We start from the raw sequence: 23,430 nt of genomic DNA, 5'->3' as shown, positions 1-23,430 counted from the left end.
TTTATTTTTCTGTTAGTTGTTTCATAGAATAATATGGTCTCGCTCTCTCTCTCTGCAGTAAGCACATATCTTTGAATTTATTTCTGCTCAATTTCTGGGTTGTTTGGCTTCTGCTACATACCTAAAATTAACTGCATTACTAGCTGAGTTAAGTACAAGCTTGCAGTGTTAAAGACTGTACGGCATTTCATTTTATTTTTCTGTGTATTTAATTGTTTCATTGGTCTGTGTCTCTCTGTAGTTATTTATTTTTCTATTTAATTGTTTCATAGAATACTGTGGTCTCTCTCTCTTTCTCTCTCTCTCTCTCTGCTGTAAGTGAGGGCTATTGTGTTTCACTTCATTGATATTCATTGTTAAACTCTTAGCCTAGAGGGCCTCTGTGTATATATAAGTATTAGTCACATATCTTTGAATTTATTTCTGCTCAATTTCTGAGTTGTTTGGCTTCAGCTACATACCTATAATCAACTGCATTACTAGCTGAGTTAAGTACAAGCTTGCAGTGTTAAAGACTGTACGGCATTTCATTTTATTTTTCTGTGTATTTAATTGTTTCATTGGTCTGTGTCTCTCTGCAGTTATTTATTTTTCTATTTAATTGTTTCATAGAATACTGTGGTCTCTCTCTCTTTCTCTCTCTCTCTCTCTGCTGTAAGCGAGGGCTATTGTGTTTCACTTCATTGATATTCAGTGTTAAACTCTTAGCCTAGAGGGTCTCTGTATATATATAAGTGTTAGTCACATATCTTTGAATTTATTTCTGCTCAATTTCTGAGTTGTTTGGCTTCTGCTACATACCTACAATCAACTGCATTACTAGCTGAGTTAAGTACAAGCTTGCAGTGTTAAAGACTGTACGGCATTTCATTTTATTTTTCTGTGTATTTAATTGTTTCATTGGTCTGTGTCTCTCTGTAGTTATTTATTTTTCTATTTAATTGTTTCATAGAATACTGTGGTCTCTCTCTCTCTTGCTCTCTCTCTCTCTGTAGTAAGTGGGGGCTATTGTGTTTCACTTCATTGATATTCAGTGTTAAACTCTTAGCCTAGAGGGTTTCTCTGTATTTATAAGTGTTAGTCACATATATTTGAATTTATTACTGCTCAGTATCTGAGTTGTTTGGCTTCTACTACATACCTACAATCAACTGCATTACTAGCTGAGTAAGTACAAACTTGCAGTGTTAAAGATTGTACTGCATTTTATTTTTCTGCCTATTTAATTGTTTAATTGAATATTGCAGTCTGTGTCTCTGTGTAGTTATTTATTTTTCTATGTATTTGTTTCATAGAATACTATGGTCTCTCTCTCTCTCTCTCTCTCTCTCTCTCTTGGCTTCTGCTATGTACCTAAAATTAACTGCATTACTAGCTGAGTTAAGTACAAGCTTGCAGTGTTAAAGACTGTACGGCATTTCATTTTATTTTTCTGTGTATTTAATTGTTTCATTGGTCTGTGTCTCTCTGTAGTTATTTATTTTTCTATTTAATTGTTTCACAGAATACTGTGGTCTCTCTCTGTCTCTGCAGTTAGTTTCCCACCCGCTCTCCCTGTTCTTGTTGTGGTATTAATCTTGGTGGCTTGGGAATTGCCCGCCCCTCCTGTAAATTTGTGTTTAAACACTCCTCCTGGGTCTATCTCATTTGTTCACTCAACCATGTACAGTGAGATCATATTTTGACTTTAGACACTCCTACCAGTCCCATCTATTCAGCTCTATCCCAACTCTATTCCAGTCTAGTGTCACTAGCTTATTCTACCTAATACAGAGAGAACATTTGTGAAGGGCAAGCCACTTAGGTCCTTAATTTTGAATTATCTTCTGTTTCTCTTTTCTCCATTTCCACTTTCCAAAAAACATTTTCTAAGCTTGTTTCCTGCCTTTCCTGTAACTAGTTTAATCCAGATACAGATTTGCCATAACTAGGACTGTTTGTAAGCTTCTGAGACCCCACAGCCTTCCTGTGTTGGAGGGAAGCCTTCTAGCTTATCAGTGGGAGTGGTAAGCACTAGTTAGTCTATCTACCACAAGAGTTGTTTCTGGCCCAGAAACTGTAGTTTATTGACTGTTTGGGCAGTTTTAACATCTCTTTCGACTTTCTGGTTTAAAAGCCTGCAATTGTGCTTGTTTCCCACCTTTCCTGTAACTAGTCTAGTCCAGATACAGGTTTGCTGTATCCAGGACTGTTTGTAAGCTTCTGTGCCCCCAAGCCTTTCTGTGTTGGAGGGAAGCCTTCTAGCTTATCAGTGGGAGTTGTAAGCACTAGGTAGCCTATCTACCACAAGATCCAGGTACAGATTCTTCGTTTTAGCACTTGAATTTGCTTATTCATGCTCAGCACTTGTTTAGAACTTGTTGTTAGCACTAAATAAGCTTGACAGTCAAGAGGAGAAGTTAAACACTTGTACCATACCACACTCATCACATAGTCCCACTAAACCTACACCACCAAAATCCACACACAGAAACACAAAAACATTCACAGAGGCTCTCAGTAATAATCTGCTCAAGCAACAGAGCCCCCCCCAAAGCAGAAACACAAGCAACCTCCAACCCCCCAACACAACCCAAATGACACATAGCCCACAGACTCATTGTGCCAATAAACCACAGCCCATAAGGCAAAGTAATGTACTCAACACACTAGTCATAGGTGACTCTATAGTCAGGCACACTGATGTCACACTCACCAGGCTAAACAAGGAGAAGGTTACTGTCAGCTGTCTGTCAGGTGCCAGGATTCTCCACATAACCCATGCACTCAGGTGACTCCACAAGTACAAATATGACTCTGTCATTATCCATGTTGGTGTGAATGAGCTGAAATATACCTCCCTGGACTACAAGAAAAGAGACATGTAAGAGGTCTCCAATCTTGTAGCCCAGGCAGGTATGACCCTAGCCCTGAGTAGCATCCTGCCATCGCCCAGAATGATACACAAAATTATTGACTTCAACAATTGGCTAAGCTTCTGTTGTCATTCTAAGGGGATCCAGTATCTGTCTGCCTGGGATGACATGGTCGACAGACCACGCTGCTTTGCCAGAGATGGCCTGCACCTGCCACCCCTGGGGTTCCGGATACTGGATAAGGCTCTTGCCACCCCCTATAGTGCCTTTTTTAAAAAGATTGAATGACAAATTCATCACTGTAACACAAACAGGCAAGCAAAAACTGAGGGTAATGCTAATCAATGCTAGAAGTCTAAATCTCAAAATGCACTCATTCGAGGCACTCCTTAAAGAGGAGAACATTGATATCTGTGCAGTAACTGAGACCTGGTTCAAGGGTCTAGAGAGCACCCCTGCATTACCAGGCTATAACTCATACCACACTTTTCGGCCATCTAGCCTGGACCAGAACACCAAAGGCGGAGGTGTGTCCTTTACTACCCTGTCTTTAGCCTACAATCTCTGTGACCCTTTGCTATTACCTATCTATACTATAGTAAACCAGTGCACCATCCCCATATCTTTCTACCTCTCAGTCCACTGATAGCTTTTCTTCCTTCTCCTTGGCTGTACCCGCTCCGTTTGCCCTGTGGGCTCACTGCGCTCCCCTACCCTACCCACAATTCTCACCCACCCCATTTCACCTAAACTTATACTTAGCTAACCACTCCCCCAACAACCAATCCACATTCATCCCACCCCCTCAAACAATAATATATACCACTCCTACTAATGCAACCTATCAGCAACTCTCCTTAATAATGAAGACATATCTCCTGCAAATGTCTCTTCTATCCTTCTTAATATGTACCTATTACATCACATCCTACAATGTCACAGGACAGAACAACTTCCCCCAAGCCCATAAATCCACTGCAAATTTCTCTCCCATCCTAACTCCTTACTTCCCTAACAATAAGCTTCAGTTTATACAACACTACTGTTGTAAGCTATAGCCATTTTAAACTCATTACATCTTACCCCAAATCAACAGCAACCCAAAAAATACTTTACCATATTACAAAAACTAGCTAAATCAATGCAAAATGTCCATCAGCAGATCCTGTGTTCTGTAGATATCCACCCAAACCCTGGACCTAACAATACAAGTCCTCTAGCCAATTCATATCAGCTTCCCAATATGATACAACTTACCACCAGGCCACAAAATAGTCTACTCCTCCTAAACCTAAATATTAGAAGCATTAACAACAAAACACATGAACTACACACTCTAATCTCTCTATACTTCCCAGATATAGTCAGTATAACAGAAACATGGCTAAAACCATCTACCCAAGATACCAAGATCCTACCACCTGGATATAACATCCTTAGGCAAGACAGACCAGGCAAAAAGGGTGGAGGCATTGCCCTGCTGTACAAAAATAGTTTATCCATAACTAAAATTGAGGTAATCATGCCCCCTTTCAAAAAAGCAGAAATTCTCTTAGCAAAGCTTAAAATATGTAACAGAAAATCCATCAACCTAGTAACAGGTTATATCCCACCAGGCAATAATATCCCTACCATGGAGACTTTCCTTCAATGGTTATCACAATCCATGCCTCAAGAGGCCATTGTATTAGGTGACTTCAATATAAACTGGCTCACATGCTCCTCTCTAGTACCAACTAACCATATTAATCTTCATACCTTCTCACAAGTAATCAAACAGCCCACCAGAATAGTCAAAAACAGTAAAAAACCTATTAGACTAGATTTTACTAAATAAAATACCCTGCTCCTACTTAGCCGGCACCCTTCCAGATGCTTTGAGTGACCATCATGCTACTTTCTTACTTAAATACAACTCCCACCACCCCCAAACTCCTATACTGCAAACAATTAGAAACAAAAAACACTTTAACCCCACTAATTTCAGACAAGAACTAAGGCTATACAATTGGTCTGCCCTTTATTACCTACCCCTAAATGAAGCCATTGAGCACTTCAACTCCACCTTCTTAGATATATTAAACAGACATGCCCCTGCAAGAGTTACTAGGGTTAAGTCAAAGGCAGCCCCATGGTTATCCAGGGAAACTAGGCAAAAAAATACACGAAAGAAATAGAGCCTGGGTAGCCTGGAGGTCCAATAAAAGCCCTATAATACAGCAAGCCTACCAACAAATTAGAAATCTAAACAAAAACTAGTTATGCAACACAAGAAAAACTACTTTGTTACCCATCAAAACCAACATATGAATAATCCTAAGAAATTCTGGGCAGTTTTAAACAAATTACTACACCCTGGTAAAACCATTACCCCACCCCCAACATCAGGTTTAACTAAAGACAACATAGCCGAATCATTCAACACATTCTTTACTAAAACTGTACTTGCCCTAGCCCAACAACATCTCACTGTCACTGAAACAGGTGCCCACTCTCCCACTAACTACATACCCACTTTGAAGCTGCAACACACCCCAACCTCCTACATAAAAAAAACTACTCTCTCAGCTGAAAAACCACAACACTAGCAGCAGATTCCCTCCCCAGTAAATTTCTAAAACTGGCAACAGCAGAAATTGCTGTGCCAGTTACTATTCTAATCAAGAGATCAATCACTGAAGCCACAGTGCCCTGATTTGGAAAACTGCGTATATCATACCTCTTCACAAAGGTGGTAGTTCCTATGACATATCCAACTACCGACCAATCACAATTCTATCTCCACTGGCTAAAATATTAGAAAAATGTATCCACCGTCAACTAATGTCCCACCTTATAAATCAGGGACTCATATCTCCAACACAACATGGTTTCCGTCCAGGTCATAGTACCACCACAGCACTGTTAGCATTTACAGATACCATAAACCATAACAGGAACAATGGTAAACTTACATTAGCCCTTTTCTTAGACCTGTCAAAAGCCTTTGATATGGTTAGCCATGATAAACTCATCTGCCACCTCAAAAACCTGGGCTTAGACAATCAAACAGTCTCCTGGTTCAAAAATTATCTCAAGGACAGGCAACAAACAGTGCAGTGGGACAATAACTTGTCTACACTTTTACCAGTCACACTTAGGGTACCTCAGGGATCAATACTATGTCCCTTGCTATTCTCAATTTTCACAAACAACCTCCACTCAGCTGCAGATAGTACTAGCCTTATCCAATACGCAGACAATTCCACTATAATATGCAGTGCCTCAACACTGGAAAAACTACACAATAAAACCCAAGATAATTTCCACTCAGTTGAAAATTGGCTTTATTGACAATGGCCTCATTCTTAACCCCAAAAAGACCAAGCTCCTGCTATTTCACCCCTCACAATATACCAGCCTTACCGCCACTTTCAATATCCTCTCTAAAAATGGTACACCCATCACACCCAAATCCCACACAAAACTACTAGGCATCACCATTGATAACAACTTAAAATTTGATATCCACATAAATCTAGCTATTAAAAACACTCACAGAAAGCTAGGTAGTCTCTACAAACATAAGTCCTTCCTGACCCATACTACTAGGACCACAATTGCTCATACTCACCTCTTCTCAACAATACTTTATGCATCCCCAATCCTAACCAATCTATCCAAAACAGAAACCAGCAAACTGACTTCCTGCTATAATCAAACAGCCAAATTTGCTAATAACACCTCTTTTAGAACCCATCACTGTCATAACCTAAAACAATTGGGCTGGCTTGAACTTCCAAATTTACTAATCTATAATCAACTTATCATCATTCATAAGCTGCTCTCCCACCCAAATAAAGCATAGTCTTTAAGCAACTTAATTCAGCAGTGATCCTGTCCTAGGCAACTCCGCTCCATGGATAAAGTACAATTAACAGTTACTAGATCCCACAACCATGCCGGTGACTCCCTCTACTCATCTTACATATTCAAAATTTGGAACTCCCTGCCTTCATCCATTACCCAGGAATCTTCTCTAACCAAATTTAAAATGTCTATCAAAAGCCATCTTAACAACAAATGGTTATGTCCTGCTCCACACCAGACTAACTTCAGTCCCACTCCACTACTGCAGTATCTCTTGCCTTACACACATAGTCTCTTGATAGGACTACACAGTCTTATCAATACCCCTTTCAGATGCATGATGTGACTACATAGTTAACATACCTTAATATTGTCTGTATATGTTTTGATCTTTTTTAAATGTGCTTGCCAATGACTTAATAATGTTTGCTCATTAATATGATCTTGTTGTATATAATAGAAACATGTTAGTATATTCTGTTTGTATATTTTGCATAAATGTTTCTTTGGAGCTTTTCTCCCCAGGCCTCCACTGAAAATGGACATGTATCCAGTTGGACTATCCCAGTTAACAAATGTAAAATAAATAAATAAATAAATATTCATTAAGGATATCCACACCTCCAGGCTAGTTGCGCAGCATAATGCATCCGAGGTTATCCAAGTGCAACTAACTCTGGGCAAAACTGCAATCCAAATTGTAGCTTGCTACAGATCCCCCACCATGCCCCAGGATTCCCACTCCTCTTTTCTTGATATACTGGAAAATATTAGGGTTCGACCAAACACCCTAATAATGAGTGATTTCAACTACCCCACCATTAACTGGGAAAACTACTCATGTACCAACTCTTTCGCTCAACGGTTTCTGGAATTCATAAATTCCAATGTCCTGGATCAATTTATCTACACCCCCACCGGGGCAACAATATCCTTGACCTAGTTATTACCAACATGAGTGACTGGTGTTCCACTCCTGAAATCAACTCCTCATTGGTTAGATCCGACCATAAGCTAATCACCCTAGATATCCGCATCCCGCTCCCACCCACCATTAAGGAAACCACAGTAAAAAAATTCTCCAAAGCCATGCTTCATGCTTCTTAAGACAGAAGTGGAGAACTTCATGACACCTATGCAGATGGACAATACAGTTACAACTGCTGAATCCTACAGAAATGCACTCTATAAGGACTTACACGAATGCATGGACCGTGTTATCCCAAACAGAACCAAGACGCTATCTTCCAAAAAAAGGAAGCCAATCAAACTGTTGCAAAAGAGAGTAAAATCCCATGAGCGGAGGAGCTCCCTGGTCAGCCTCAGTAAGAAGCTGAGATCCCTTATAAGATCCTCCAAAGCTAGCTACAAAAACAAAATCACCACTGATTCTAAGGGCAACCACAAAGCATTCTATAGCTTTGTCAAGAATCTCAATGGCAACACCCAGATCTGCTCTGAGTTACAGCACAATGGCATGAAAATTATAGAACCAACTGATATTGCCAACATCCTGGCAGATAAGTTCAGTGCTAACTTTAACCCCCCCCCCCTCACCCCTAAAGGGCCCATATCTGTACAGGAAGAATGCAGAGTCCCTGTAATCACATCTATGCAGGTAAATGCTGCACTCTCTAAAACCAAAAACACAGCATCCATGGGACCGGACAACATCCCAGGCTGCGTTTTACATGAACATCAGAACAAACAGGCTCCCCACCTAAGCACCATGTTCAATCATAATCTCACGTCAGGTTTTGTGCCCACTGAATGGCACACAGCAACAGTTATCCCACTCCACAAAGGGGGAGCCACCACTGATCCTGGGAACTATCTCCCTATTAGCCTGATGAGCCTGGTCTGGAAGGCCATGGAACGTATCATCATGGAACTCATAAACAAATACATTGATAACCTCCAAACTCTGGACCCCACCCAGTTCGGGTTTGTGAAAGGCAGATCATGCCTTCTGAACCTGATCGACTTCTCTGAGGTAGTCTCCAAGGCCATAGACGAGGGTAAGGTGGTCCACACATCCTATCTTGACCTCGCCAAGGCTTTCAACACGATCCCCCATTCTGGAATTATAGCTAAACTCACTAAACTAGGTATAAATCCCTACTTCATAAGATGGGTTGCCAACTGGCTCACTGACAGAACCCACACTGTAAAAGTTGCAGACTCCAAATCTGACTTCAAACCAGTGACAAGTGGAGTACCACATGGTTCAGTCCTGGGACCTCTCCTGTTTGGTGTCTACTTCTCTGAAGTACAGGCTAACACAGAAGGCCTCTGGCTAACAAAGTTCACAGATGACTGCAAACTAAGAGCCATAGTCGAGTCCCCAAATTATGTGGACATCCTACAGAAGGGTCTCACTGAGACAGATGCCTGGTGTTAGAGGCATGGCCTCAAGCTCAGTGCCAAAAAGTGCATCGTCATCCCCTTTGGTAAAAACTCTGTACCCATGAACTACCACATAAATGGCAGTCTACTTAATGCCGAATGTGTGATAAAAGACCTTGGGACCCAGGTGGACAGTAGTCTCTCCTTTGATAATCATATCGCCACAGTAGTCAGGAAATCCTTCTATGTGGCACACCTCATCACAAAAGGGCTCTCATCTAGGAAAAAAGAGGCCATTGTTCCCCTCTACTCGGCACTCATTAGACCCATTATAGAGTACAATGCCCCTTTTGGAATGTACCTCACAAGACATCTGCAGCAGCTGGTAAGGCCACAGAAGTACTTCACAAAGAGGATTACTGGCATCAAACAGATGACCTACACTGACCATTTCAAAAACTCCAGATTTACTCTGTAGCATATCGCCTACTATGAGGAGATCTCTGCCTAACATATAAAGCTATGTTAAACCCAGAGCTGTTGGACATGCTACACCTTAAGAAATCCCAATCCCTCTGAGCTACATGCTCTAGAGACCTAAACCTTGTCACCACAATAAACAGGACCTGCTGGAGGGATAGATTCCTGTCCCAGAGACTTCCTATACTCTGGAACAAGCTACCGTCTATGTCAAGCAAAGTTCCTCATTAGCACTCTTCAAGAAAAATTTGATGAGTGGATGGGAAATAGGAAATACACCCTGGGGATCACTTCTGTGGTTCTGCTCAACAGGGGCACAGGAAATTAACTTTCTTGGGTGGCATAAGCCAGGGATCCTTGTTGGCTAGGCTTACTTAGGCCCTTGGGTCGATAGGCTATACCTACCTATGGACTTATGAACCTATGAATCATAACATCTTGAGAAATTCCTTGGCCGAAGTCCTTGACTGAGTGGAAAAACCCAGGAGTAGATTTATATATAGAGCTACTTTTTTTTTCCTTTGAGAGAAAAGCTCTTTGAACTGATGTATCCAGGAGGCATCCCAGGAACAGTACTCAATCAGATTGGATGGGATAAGGTAAGATTTTGAATGTTCTCCTCGAAACACATGCTCCAGGGATCTAAACTTTGTCATCACAATGAACAAAACATGCTGGAGGGATAGGTTCCTGACCCAGAGACTCCCCAGACTCTGGAATAGACTGCCCATACTTGTCAAGCAGAGTGCCTCTTTAGCCCTCTTCAAAAGGAACCTTGATGATTGGATGGGAGATAGGAAATTCACCCTGGGGATCACATCAGTCACCCTGCTAGACAGGGGTCCAGGGAAGTAAATACTGTGGGAAGAAATAGCCAGGGAATTGTTATGGCTAGGCTTGTATAGGCCCTAGGACCGATTGCCTAGTACCAGCCTATGAACCTACGAACCTATGAACTGACTCTTTGAAAGAGATGTCTTACCCAAGTGAGAGATTCCTGGCACTTTGAAAAAGATTCTGCAAAGATAAGCAAGTCATCTAAATAAGGAAATGTGAATATCTTGTAGTTTGCAGTAGGCTAGCAATAGCCTATCATTGGAGCTAGACACTTTTTGAAGACCCTTGCAGCAGTGAATAAACTAAAGGGTAATGCAGAGAACTGAAAGTGTAATGCAGGCACAGAAAAGCTTAATTAACATTTGAAATCGGTGGCTATTGGAATGTGATGATAAGCATCCTTTAAATCCAGAATTAGCAAAAAAAAAAAAAAAATGAAAGTGGAAATAAGAAGCAGAAGCAGAGCTGTCTTAACTAGCATCCTGTGCTGGTACCATGAACCAGCACCCCCCCCCCCCCCCCAGAGCAAAAAAAAAAAAGTTCCCTAACTCTTCTATTGAAGAGTAACAAAAAAAAAAAAAAAAGAAAAGAAAGAAAGATGTTCATTCTAGTGGCACTCCAGCCACGTGACCAAATGCACAACACACACCCCCCTGCCCCAGCCATTCATGTCCTGTGTCTGTGCCCTAGCCCCAACCATCCTTCAGCGTTTTAAAAAAAATAATTTCTTTGTTAAACTATAGAAAACTTTTTACTACAAATGTAGCAAAAACTTCTTACAGTTTATACACTACATGCTACATGTTAAAAAAAGAGAATTTTTTTTTTTACTTCTAAACTTTAGCAAACTGCTTGCTATACTAGACTACACTTGGAGTGCTATCGAGCTCAGGTTTGACCACAAATGCAATACCAGCTTTTAAAAAATGGTATTGCATTAAAAAGAAATTGGATTGGCTGATTGCGCCCCCCCAACACTTTGTGACCAGGGCAGTCACCCCTCTCACCACACTTAGCTATGCTATGGATAAGAAGTAATAGGTTGTGAAAGGATACCATTTGGAAGTTTGGAACTTTTTGGTTTGAAAGATTTAGGACTGGTTTCCATGAAGTTTCTTTATTTGATATCAGAAAATCCTTCAATAAAAAAATGTTTTCCTGCAAGAGAGAGAGAATGAGACAGACAGACAGATAGACAGGTTATATTACCCCTTGAGCCAACAAATGCTGAAAGACAGGGGGAGACGGGGAAATAAGGAAGTTTGGTGTGATGGATCAAGGGGAATCCACTAAAAAGGGGGTAGGGACTTCCACTGTCATCTGTATCCCTGAGGAATAACTCTCAGAAACCATGTGTCTTAGACTATTTTTTACCAAAGAGAGAATTAGAGAACCAGATTTTGGTTCCAACCAGAAGTTTTTCCGTATTTACAATCTCAACAATGTTCTACTATTCATTTTACTATTGTATATATTGTATGTTATGTTGTTGCCTATGCTTGGAGCTTTTCTCCCAGGCCTCTACTGAAAATGGACATATATCCAGTTAGAGTAGCCCGGTCAACAAATGTAAAATAAAATAAAAAATAAAATAAAATAAATTAAGGGATGCCTGGGTGGGGGTATATTTTGTATATAGTCATTCCGACTTGTTGAACTTGTCCTTGTTTCTGGAGGCTCCCTGCTTCTTTCAAGAGCCTTCTTGCCGTTGTATTTCTGAATGTCTGTCTGTCTGTCTGTCTGAAGTTGCTTATTTTCCTTTTAATAAAAAGACCCTGAATTAGAGATAAAACCTTTTAACAAACTTGGAAAAGGAAGGCTGAAAAATCTGATTCACCCCTTAAATCAATTTTCCTCTCTCATCACATTTTTTCACAACCTTAGCAGCAGATGGTTCAAATATAATGTGCCTCTCAAGGGAAGAATTCAAAATTTCAGCTTTTATATCTTCAGAGAAATTTTGAGAACATAACCATCCAAATCTTCCTCTAACAGATTCTGTAGAAGCTGCACTGGAAAATGTATCAGCTAAACTGTAACAATATAACAAGCAGTAAAACATTACGCTTCTTAAAAACAATCACATTTTTAGTAATGTACGTGTACAATATATTGACTTTTTGATTTTTAGTAGAAAATAGAAATGTTTCAGCTGGAGAAAAGGCAGAAAACAAAAGACAGGAAAATAAACAGTAATAGATATATGATTAGAGCAGAGAACAAAAACTGGCAATAAAAGTCACTTACCCCTGCTGTTGTTTGATGACTGCTAAACATCAGTCACTGATCTGGTGTGGCAGTATGAGTGTTCTCAATGTATTGCTATTTGCTTAAATAAGTACAAAACTTGCATTGCTATGGCGTGTGTGTGTGGTGTGTGTGTGTGTGTGTGTGTGTGTGTGTGTGTGTGTGCGCGTGTGTCTGTGTGTGTGTGTCTGTAAAAAATGTCATTGATTTTCATCTGTGCACACACCCAATAATTCCAGGACACATTCTATTATTCTTCTGGGTATCATTAAAAATGTAGCTAACAATTTATTTATTTATTTAAGTTTGATGACCAGGGAAGTCCACTGGGCCAAGAAGAGCCCGGTTAGAGTGGAGGCCCATGGAGAAAAGTTCCACAATAATTGCAAGTTACATTTCACATGTTACAAAGGGACATAGTTCATACAGCTAATTAAACATTTACAGATAAGCTCCATGATATTTGCAATTGGCTTCTCACAATGTTACAAAAATGAAAAGACATAATTCAATACAAAAATTTCAACATTTACATAAAGTGAATATTTTTGTTATAAACTCAATTGTGGGTTTAACATTTCAAAATATATAGCTACTAGCCATTAGTAGGTTAGGAAAATATGCTTGGAGAGGGTAATAGTATATTTGAGATTGGAGAGTATAGTACAATAGATATTAGAGAGAAAATTAGTTTTTGGTTGGGTCAGATGAAGTAATAGTAGAGGTGGTTGGATGAGTCAGTGCAAGGTGGAATGGGGGGGTGAGGGGTTTAAGTTGGAGCATTTGGAAAAAAGATGAGAGAGTAGGTGAGATTTGAAAAACAAGGAATTATATTTCAAAAGTTGTTGTTGTGTCTTTCGGCTTTTCCCGGTTAGGGGTCGCCACAGCGGAACTCCAGTCCGCTAATGATTGGCAGTTGATTTTTACGTGCCAAGTTGCCAGCCCTGACGCACAACCTTCAACGAAGGTACGCCCATTCACGCATGTCTCCATGCAGAAGACGCTCTTCAAAAGTAATGCATAAAATATATCACAGAACATTCAGACACTTAGATATTCTAAGAGTCTGGGGACCCCCACTCCCAAGACTGTATAACTGGATACAGGGGGCTTCTTTGAACATCACTGACTGTGTGGGGGCCCCACAAAAGCTGTCGGTGGTTGGAGAAAAATGAGGAAGAAAAAATGTATTTATTTTCTGATTATGCATTTTAACCTGAACAGGGCTGTGATATGTACCTGTTATGATAAAGCTGATAATGGCATCTGCTCTCAGCTGTAGCCATTCTAAAACCAGCCCTGCTTGGTTGTATGTGCACAGAAAGCTGCTTTAGGTTATGTAGGGGGGAATGTGTGGTTATTACTTTTTTAATTTTCATCACAGTCAAAACCTTAGAGGTGTGCACATGAGGTTATTACAGCTTGTGTTTGGACTCAGGACAGTGTGGTCATTGTTTCTTTTACTTTTCTCACAGACCTCAGAGGTGTACAAAGATGGTTACTATAGCTTTTACTGTCTAAGAGCAACAAAGTAGAATACATTATTATAATCATTATTTTTTCACTTTTCTCACAATCACAATCATACAGGTAGCTGCCTTTGACAGTCTGGGCTGAGGAGTGAGGAGCCATGCTACGTATATGTATGTCAGCAGTAACTTGAAATACATGACTGGCAATTTGAACCTCAGCTTTCATCCCAGTCTACCAATAGAGGCATGAACAAGCAGTTTTTTTTTTTTGGGGGGGGGGGTTAGGGAGGCAGGCAGTTCCCAGGTAGGACCTGTATATCCAGACAACTGGTGTATTAGTTTATTGTGAGCTACTATTTTGTCATCTTTGAACATTAAGCGTTGGGTACAACTTATGTCTTCCGTGAAAGAAAAAAAATAAGACTGAATTTTTTTCTCATTTTTTTGTTTAGGTCACCATTGGATTAAAAGGCTGGAAAATGCTCTAAAATAGATTCCAGAACATCTCTAACCCTATGGCTTATTGGGCCCTGGCTTATCTGAGTTATTTCCTAAATGGTTATTACTGTGCTTACTTGGTCTGGAAAGGTGTGTTGAAAGGATGCAAGGAAAATTAAAGCTGAACAGCAACACAGTTTCTTTCATTAATAATAATGTCTATTCAAGCCATCAGTGGATGTAAAGGTTGTGTAAATAGAAAAAAAAAATAATAAAATGCACTTTAGAGCATAGAAGAAGTTATGGCTTCTTGAAAAAGCTAAAGAGGTAAGGCAAAATGTGAGAAAAGGAAAAAATGCAATGTGCATGGTATGGGAAGCCCAAGATAGGGGAAGACTGGAGTGTGTGTGTGTGTGTGTGTGTGTGTGTGTGTGTGTGTGTGTGTGTGTGTGTGTGTGTGTGTGTGTGTGTGTGTGTGTGTGTGTTTGTGCTGGGTGGATGGCTGAATAGGCCTAGGGCGCCATTTCAATTAAGTCTAGACCTGTACATAGAGTTGCCTCAATGTATCATTGTTGAAATTAAATGCCAGTAACTGTAAATGCCCCATTGTGATATGGGCCAACATAGTGTGGTACATAGGCCTGCTGTACTGTAACAGCACTGTGTCTACAGGTCAGTTTGTGCTTACTACTCATAAAAGTTTGCAGCATGAACTAAAAGACTGCTTAGGAAGGGTGGCAGTGACAGGGTGATACATAGAATGGAAGTGTCTAGAAGGCCCCCAACTTGACATCTGCTGGGGCCCCCCAAAATGCTAACAATGGCCCTGATTAAGGTACAGTTTTTAGATACTGAGTAAGAGAAGAGAGATTCACCAGCTAAATTTTTGAGTTTACTCAAGGCAAGAAGGTACTGGTAAGGGGAGCATATGGTTGCATAATATCTTTTAGAGCAGGATAGTTCTGATATTTGTACATGAGGTTATGAGTCATTACCAGTTGGAAGTAGGTTAGATGTGAGGGAGTTTGTACCATTTTAGATATTTTAGGACTAGAAAGTAATGATCATCATTGGCAAACTTTGCAGCAAATGTATCTATTTTATTGTAACATTGTTCTAATTTACTCACTTGAGAGGACTGCACATTGGTAAATATTAGGGAAGCATGGAGAAGGGTGGTTTATCTAATACAGGGGGTTTTGGTTTAAGTATTATTATTTTTCAATAGTGTTAGTAGGACAGGATTCAGTATGAAGCCAGAGAGGCTATGAGTGGTAGCATGAGTGAACAGGATATGGGAAGACTGAGGGAGGAATAACTGGGTAGGTTGGTGTAGTGTGTCCAAGGCAGAGATGGTATTAGGACAGGTTAAGGTTTCTTGGGTTGCAGGGCTGGGAGATGGAAAAGACTTTCTGGTTAGGGAGGAGGTGCTGTCAATGAAAATGTATTGAACATAGTAGTGATTTGTAAGGGGGTGCTATCAGGGGATTCAGGGGTTGGGTTGGGCCATGTTTTAGAACCAGGATTTAGCTGGGATCTGACAGAAGTCTAGAATTGTGGGAGCTCATGGTTATGGTTTGTTTGTAGGTTAGTATAATATTTTTTTACTATTAGTTACTTTTTTAACCAGGTTGCAAAGTTGTTTAAAAGTTATGAAGTTTTCCGTAAATTTGTTTTTATGACATTGTTTCAATGCTTTATCTTTATTTCTAATAAAATTTTTGGTTTCCATGGTTACCCATAGAGAGAGGTTAGTTTTGACTCTTTTAACATGTGGAAGCAACAATATTTAGGATGTTTAGAAATTAAGTTTTGAAGTAGTTAATTGCTTTGTCTAATGGGAGTATTTTTAGTGGGGACCAGTTGAACGCAAGTAACAAATCAGTAAAAGATTATTGATTAAATTTTTTGTGATTACAGGATAATTTGTATTCTTGCTGTTTGTCTAATAGGTAAGAATTCTGTGGGTGAAGGCTGGAAGGTGATTGCTAAGAGCATTAAGGATCATAGAATTCAATTGAGGATAGTATCCTTGCTGTTGGTTTTATTATATCATGTTGGGGATGTTTATTTGGAACTTTCACAGAGATAACTTACTAAAGGTATACAAGGCCTAAACAACATGTTCTACATGGACTGACTCAAAGCCCTGTCACTATACTCTGTATTCTGCAAACTGCTAAAAGATGACCTGTGTCTGGCATACAAGGTGTCCTCCAACTGATTATGGATGGATTTACTGCACATCAGCAAGTTAAATGGCATCAGAAATACTCAGTCTAGGGATCTAAACCTCTTCTGCAACATCAGCATCAACATAACATTTGGAAGAACAGGTATATCTCATAGAGGATACCACTGCTGTGGAACAGACTCACCATCCACATAAAACAAAGTTCATCTGTCTATATTCAAGTGCAACTTAGATCTATGGATGGGAAACAGAAATTTTACCCCAGGACTGCCTCCTGTACTACTAATGGACAGAGGCAGCTCCTAAATGATTTATTCCATGCATGGGTCCCCTCAAATTATTTATGTTATGATCCAAGTTATTTGCATTAGGGGTAATGTATAATTACTGACTATGGGCTGGGTAAGGCCAATCTATAACCAAATGGGATAAGTTATTTTGAGCACAAAAAGGGAAATTAAATTGGATAGGCTTAAAGTGGCCCACAAGGGTACCTAGCCTAGTACTTACTTATGCACCTATTTGTGTGAGAGAATCCAAATAGGTTTATGCTGGATGATGGGTAATCTGATGCTAATTGGTGGCAGTCTATTTTCATATCACCTAGGATTATAGTATCATTAGAAATGGATTAGTTATCCATGAGAGTGTGTCCTCAAGGATACACAGACATTTTGTCCTATTTACGTGTAAGAATGTGATAGGTATATCAGCATTGTGGAATTGTGGTATGGAGCCTGTGAACTGGGTAAGAGTGTAAGAGTTGTGGTTTAAGCAACATCTTTGCCATTGTTATGTATTATGTCTTGTATAATTGTATTATAACAAGGAGAGAGGAATTTGGTGTCATTTCTGCTAGGTTTGAGCCAAGTTTCTGAAATGGCCAGGATGTCTGAGGTATAATGGGGTATGCAAGCATGCAGCTCAGAGATTTTATTGCACAATATATGCAATATATGCATGCTGCATGCATTAAATGTCATGAGGCATCAGGCATTTTGAGGGAGTAGTTGGGGGATAGTGCGGTAGTGGAGGAGGGACAAGAGACTACACAAGTTGTATGAGTTCTTTATTTTTATTAATAGGTTTTTAGTTTTGCCGGTTGTCAGTGAAGTATTTTATATTTGTAGCATTCTTTTCCTAAAATAGTACCATTTGTTTAAAAAGGAAATGAATTACGTGTATTTATAGCTTTTTGGGTAGCATAAACCAGTCCTTTAAGAAAAGGAATATAATATTTCTAATTAAAGGATAGTGGCAGGGAATAATGCCTCTGGCAGTAGAATACTATGCAATAAATTTCATACCATATACAAAGGCAAAAAACACTTTTTATTGCATTATACATATCTTAACAACATAATAACAGGGAAAGTGGTTAAGGTTTTATCAAGACATGGCAAAATGATAAAAAGCTAGAAAGTAGAAACTGAACTGGAAAGATGTTAGGATGACTTTTAAGTCAGTCTTTAATAAGCCCATTAAAGCAATCTGGATATTACTACCATAAGAGCGTTTTTCAGTGTATTAACACAAAGGAGTGAAAACAAATTAAATAGCCAGTATATGGAGAAAAGTATCAAGATTTTGTGTAGATGTATAACAGGAAGCATAAATTGATTAATTTATGCAATGTTGCTTAGATAATATGATATATAAAAGTATACATGATGTATAATATTTGTAAATGTGAACTTGTTAATATGGTTTGATTACTTTTATATAAATTTAAGTTTACCTATGTCACAAGTAATAATTCAATAAAGGTTTTAAAAAAGAGATTTTGTGTGAATGTATGAGCATGGGAAACTAAAACAAAGGATAATTTTAAATACAATATAAACAGTGCAGAGGAAGAATGCAGTTTAGCTCCAGAAATTATGAACCCATTTTAATTTAATGTAAGACAGTAAAAAGTGCATGGTAAAATTTAGAAAAAGGATTGAAAATCAAGTACATTGAAAAGCAATTTTAATAATGTTATAGCTAGTGACTACAATGAAACTTGCTAAGTGAAATAAGGATAGTATGCATTCATTTTTATAATTTCAGCATGATCTGGAGAGCAGAAACACTGTAGTGCTTTTGTTTTGCATGACATGGTACGCAATTCCCTGGATTCAGCAAGCCCTGCACAGTGTGCAGGACTAGTGCAGAAACTCCAGCAGGCAATATGTCTGCCGTGTGATCCAGGAATAAGCTGTAGTGATGTGCACGAGCGCTCCTGCACTAGTCCTGCATGGACTCAGCCCCTGTATACAAATTACCCCATTTGCAGGAGAAATCCGTGCAAATTAGGTGAATTTGTGATCCAGGAAGCTGGAAGCCGGCCGTGCAGGACTAGAGTAATCTGCAGAAATGTACTCCACCAGTAACGGACTACATTTCTGCAAACTAAAAAACAGAACCATGAGGGGCGGCCACAGTGGTGAAGCAGTTAGCGTTGCCGCCTCACAGCAAGAGGTTCTCTGGTTCGATCCTCAGCTGGGGTGTCTTCTGTGTGGAGTCTGCATGTCCTCCCTGTGGTCGCGTGGGTTTCCTCCTGGTGCTCCAGTTTCCTCCCACATCCCAAAGACATGCTGTAGGTGGATTGGACCCTCTAAATCGGCCCTAGGTGTGAGTGTGTGCATGTGTGTGCCTTCTGTGGAAGGTTGGGCTGGCAACTCGACACCATAAAACTCCACTGCCAATCATGAGCGGACAGGTGATCTGCTGTGGTGACCCCTAACTGGGAAAAGCCGAAAGAAGAAGACAAAACGGAGCCATGACAGCTCCAAATACAGAGTGGATATTATGCAGAAAGCATGCTGATGGCCAACTATAAGGCCATTGGCATGGAAAACAGTTGCAAAACAAAGAAAATCAACTTTTATTTTTCTTAGCCGATCTCAGCTGTTTAAGCGTAGGGCAGCGGCTCGCAAAATGGAATCGGGCGAAAAATAAGAAAAAAACCCTAAAATAAGCATTCTAACCAAAATCACTATTTTGCCATTATACTCAATGGCAGGCAGAAGACAACAAGTGGTTGCTAAGGGGGAAGGCTCAGTGTGGGACATGTAACTATGCATCAGCAGGCAATCCTATGCAAATGAGGGGAATGATACTGAATCCCAGATTTCCCCTGCATGCTAGTCAGCACCCAACAGTGTAAGAGCAGGAATAGCTTGGTGCAAGCCTAGGAGTTAGCTGACATCATAGGGGTGTGTGTCAGGCATACTGTAAGTGGATTGGAGCCCTGTGGCTCGGGTTTGCCCTTAGCTTAGCAGAGCTAAGAAGGAGGTGTGTCTGAGGCTGCCTAGCACTCTTTACATTGGCTAAGCGGGTGTGTCCGCCGCACACCAGGTTTTAAAGGGAAAAAAAAGTAAACCAGGAAATAGCAGCTCTGTGCACATTTGAGCACTGTGTTTGTGTGGCAAGCCCCTGGGCTTAAATAGGAAGGCAATGGGAAGGGAAAACAGCAGTAGGAAGGTAATCTAGGAGAACTAGCATATCTGGCAGGTGAAATGTATCAGAATCAGCCAGTTACACAGGCAGCAGACCAGCCCAGCACAGAACACTACTATAAACTATGCAAACACCTATCCCTGTGGTTTTTTCCCACATACTCTACACCACTGGTGTATTAACAAAAAAAAAAACAACAAAATGATAGGGGCTGCAATAGCTATCATACAACAACATGTGAAAGAGGTTGAGGGTGGACAAGATGTGAATGCTGTCGACCAACCCACAGTGAGGAGATGGAGAAGAGTGTACAGACCCAGGGTAACCTACCAGGGGCTACATGAGCTGGAGACAGTAGAGTGCTATAGGGTGGGCAAGGACCTCCTACAGCAAATTGTTGAGGTGTGCCGGCCACACCTCACACACAGAACTAACAGAGGGGAACCCATCCCAGTGGATACCAAGGTATGTGTAGGCCTAAGAATACAAGCTACAGGTACCTTCCAAAGACCAACTGGGAATATCATGGGGATCTCACAGACATCAGCATCCAGGGTACTCCACCAGTTCCTGGATGCCATGGCAGCACATGCCGGAGAGCATGTATATTTCTCCAACACCCGTGAGGCGCTGGCCAGCAATATGCATCTCTTCCACCAAATATAGAATACCCTGAGGTAGTGGGTGCTATAGACTGCACGCACATACACATCAAAACACCACCCAGTGAGCGGGGTAGGGTCTACATCAACCGCAAGGGCTTCCCCTCCATCAACTGCCAGGTCATGTGCAATGCCCGGGGCATAATAATGAATATGTGCGCTGGCTGCCCTGGAAGCTATCACGATTCCCACATCTGGCATCTGACACAGCTGTACCAGAGATTTGCCAGTGGTGACATCCCTTACGCTCACCTAGTGGGGGATGCTGGTTATGCACTGAAGCCGTGGCTGATTACACCCATCAGAAATGCACACACACACACCCGAACAAGAACTCCATAATGATGCACACACACAGACCAGAATTATAATAGAGCATGTGTTTGGGATGCTCAAGTCATGGTTCCAGTGCCTGGACACATCCAGTGGGGCCTTGCAGTACTCAACAGCTACATGTACTCAAATTGTCATCGTATGTGCCATGCTACACAATATGATCCTGCAGAAACAGCTGCAGCAGGAACAGCATGGGGCAGGGCCACACAGCCCCCTGCCATTGCCAAGGCCTGCACAGGCACAGAGTGACTCGGAGGAGGTACAACCTGAGCCTGCCCCAGTAGAGAGAAGGAGGCCTGCCCAGTACGCCCTGGCCTTGGCAAAGAGGCAACATACTGACACAGGTGGGACCCAGAGAATGACACCTCTCTCTGACTCGCACATACAGTAAAAGGGATGCCAAACATGACACTACCTGTGCTCAACCATGTGTAGGGAGTGTACTATGTGCATCTGACATAGGTAACCCTCCAGCACCACCCTCAATACTGATACACCCAGAAGGTAAGTCACTCAACTTACCAATTGCTGAATGTAGTAGTATGTGTTGTTACCTGTATCTATGATATGGATGTGATCATGCAAGGGAATTGGGTGGCTGAATGGGATGCCAGCAGATAGTAGACACCTATAGTGGCAGCATGAGATCTGTAACAAATACTGGTGTCACCATAGTAGCCAGTACTACACATGGTGACAAAACCCACTGCAGGAAATGTGCTGGGCCACATGTGTGTCCATATGACACACACATGCCAGTCAGGAAGGTTTACATAACCAACAACAGTCTCAGCCAGCAGGACAGGTGTAGACAAACACAAACAAAGGCTGTGCTATGGCCTCTGAATGATGCCTATGGGTAACCTTCCCCACCCAGGCTACACAGACAGACTACAGCAGGCCAGGCAGTGGGATGTTAGTTCTGAAGGATATGAAGTCAGAAACTAATATGTAGGTCAATCAAAGCTAAGACCTGTAGTACACTGATATGCCACTAGTCAGCATGATAGGTTAGAAAACAGAATGAAATGGAGTACCTGACATACCAGTACAGTCATAGCAAATGTGTACAAGTGTCAGGTGTGCTACCCCCAATCCTGTTTAGCAATGTTGAAACAGTCTGGTGTGCCCCCTCTTATCCCATGTAGACATGTAGTAACAATTAGGTGTGCCCTCCAATCCTATGTAGAAATGTAGTAACAGTCAGGTGTGCCCCCCATATCCTATGTAGAAATGTAGAAATAGTCAGTTGTGCCCCCGAATCCTGTGTATAAATGTAGAAACAGTCAGGTGTGCCATCTCCCCAATCCTATGTAGAAAACTAGAAACAGTCAGATGTGCCCCCCAGTCCTGTGTATAAATGTAGAAATAGTCAGGTGTGCCCCCTCCCCCAATCCTGAGTAGAAATGTAGAAACAGTCAGGTGTGCTCCCCCAATCCTGTGTAGCAATGTAGAAACAGTCAGGTGTGCCCCCTCATATCCTATGTAGACATGTAGTAACAGTCAGGTGTGCCCCCCCAATCCTATGTAGAAATGTAGTAACAGTCAGGTGTGTGCCCCCCCCCCAAATCCTATGTAGAAATGTAGAAACAGTCAGGTGTGCCCCCAAATCCTGTGTATAAATGTAGAAAGTCAGGTGTGTCCCCTCCCCCAATCCTATGTAGAAATGTAGTAACAGTCTGGTGTGCCCCCCCCCAATCTGATGTAGACATGTAGTAACATGTATGTGTAGGTATAATATCAGTGGAGCACAGATGACCAGAGGTGGCCAAGGTAGCAGGATAGATTGTAGGATGTGTACAATATGAAGATATGTGTGTGTTAGGTTGGTGTGTGTTACATATTGTATGAGAGTGGTCAGTATATATGCATGTTGAGGTTTGACCTGGTGGCCATTGCCCACTACTGCCAATGACAGGGCCAAGTCCTCACAACTGCAGTGCCAAAGACAATTCCCCCCAGTGTAACACATGCTAGCAGTAAGCCATTGTAAATGTATGGTGGTAATATGTATCACCATCTGAAAGAGTGACATGGCATGGCTGTTGGGCTAGATATACAAGCAGTACACATGGGAAAGTCCCCCAGACATACAGTATATAATGTGTAACTGTGAAATGGACACACCCTTGGAATTGTACATACAAGTATGCATCACATTATCTGGGCCTGTAGTAGGGAATACCAGTGTTGTCTGCCCAAACACTTGCAGATCACAAAGGTGATAGAACTGATGTACTGGGAAACAGCTGATGTACCTGCACATGCCG

The sequence above is a fragment of the Protopterus annectens genome, chromosome 2.part1 (assembly GCF_019279795.1).
Source record: "Protopterus annectens isolate FY-2018-M chromosome 2.part1, PAN1.0, whole genome shotgun sequence".
Taxonomy (NCBI): Eukaryota; Metazoa; Chordata; order Ceratodontiformes; family Protopteridae; genus Protopterus; species Protopterus annectens.
The sequence above is the reverse complement of the archived record's forward strand: the minus strand, read 5'-3'. Positions refer to the sequence as shown.